The sequence below is a fragment of the Galeopterus variegatus genome, unplaced genomic scaffold (genome assembly GCF_000696425.1).
Source record: "Galeopterus variegatus unplaced genomic scaffold, G_variegatus-3.0.2 Scaffold3617, whole genome shotgun sequence".
NCBI lineage: Eukaryota > Metazoa > Chordata > Mammalia > Dermoptera > Cynocephalidae > Galeopterus > Galeopterus variegatus.
This window is the reverse complement of record NW_007729728.1, coordinates 12,619-13,729: the sequence shown is the minus strand read 5'-3', so window position 1 is coordinate 13,729 and position 1,111 is coordinate 12,619.

The following is a 1,111-nucleotide window of genomic DNA, read 5'->3' as shown; positions in this document are numbered from 1 at the left end:
CTGAGGGTTGCGATCCGTTGCCAGACATGGAAAAAAGACAAAAAGACAAAAAAAAAAAAAAGAATTCTGGGGTGGGGTGTTTATCGAACTTCAAGAAATGTATTTAACAGTGAAAGGTTTACACAAAATGCCTAAACATCACCTACAATTCAGGTCATATCGCCATTTTGTAAGATGAAGACTGTTCTGAATAGAAGAGCATAAAATCCCTCTGACTCAGAGCAATAAGGCTGTGTTAATGTGGAGTCTGCTTAAAGCTGGTGGAAATGACGGAGTTCCATCTATGTTTCTTCCCAGCAGCAAGGTGTCAGGACAGCTCAATAACTTTGGTGGATATAATAAACACAACATATTTTAGGTGATTCCACTTTTGTTTGGAAGACAAATATTGAATAATTACTTTTGCTCAGTTTGAATTGGGGATCTGGAGAAATAACTGCATCCTCACTTTCACCTTCCCACAGCCCAGCGAGTGATTCCTCTTTAATCCCAGGGACCACTGCAAGGCTGGAAGCTGAGGTGGGCTGAAAAGGAAGAGAACTGGATTTGCCCTACTGATGTCCCCGTGTAAGGTTTCTGCACTTCCCACTCATGACCTCCCTCCATGGCACCCCAGCCACCATGGTCCACTCCACAGTACATACTACAGACAAACCAGAGTCCTAATGGGACTTCCACCACCAAACACTTACTGAGAAGGAGTGTGCTGGGCCTATCACATTTTATTACTGGGGCACCAACAGAACCTATTATGAAGGAAACCTTAAGCCCAGTCTCTCTCAACTCAGCTCCAGAGTGAGGATAGAAAAAAAAAAATCCTGCAACACAAATGGAGGTTTTGAACAGGTGCTAAGCACAAAAACGTTTCAACAAATCCTTCACATTCAAGGAACAAATTACCCCTAAGAAATTAACACTCACTATAATTTCCAGGGCAGGTGGACAGTCTCCTCATCCAGTTGGTCAGTAAGAGATTAAAGAATCAAGACACCAAGACTCTTTCCAAGAGAATGACCATGAAATCTGTTGGACCTCAGCCAGTCATGTTTTAGCTGTTCCTGAAATATGTTTACAAAAGAAATATCTCCCTTCACCTATTTCAGAAACAGAA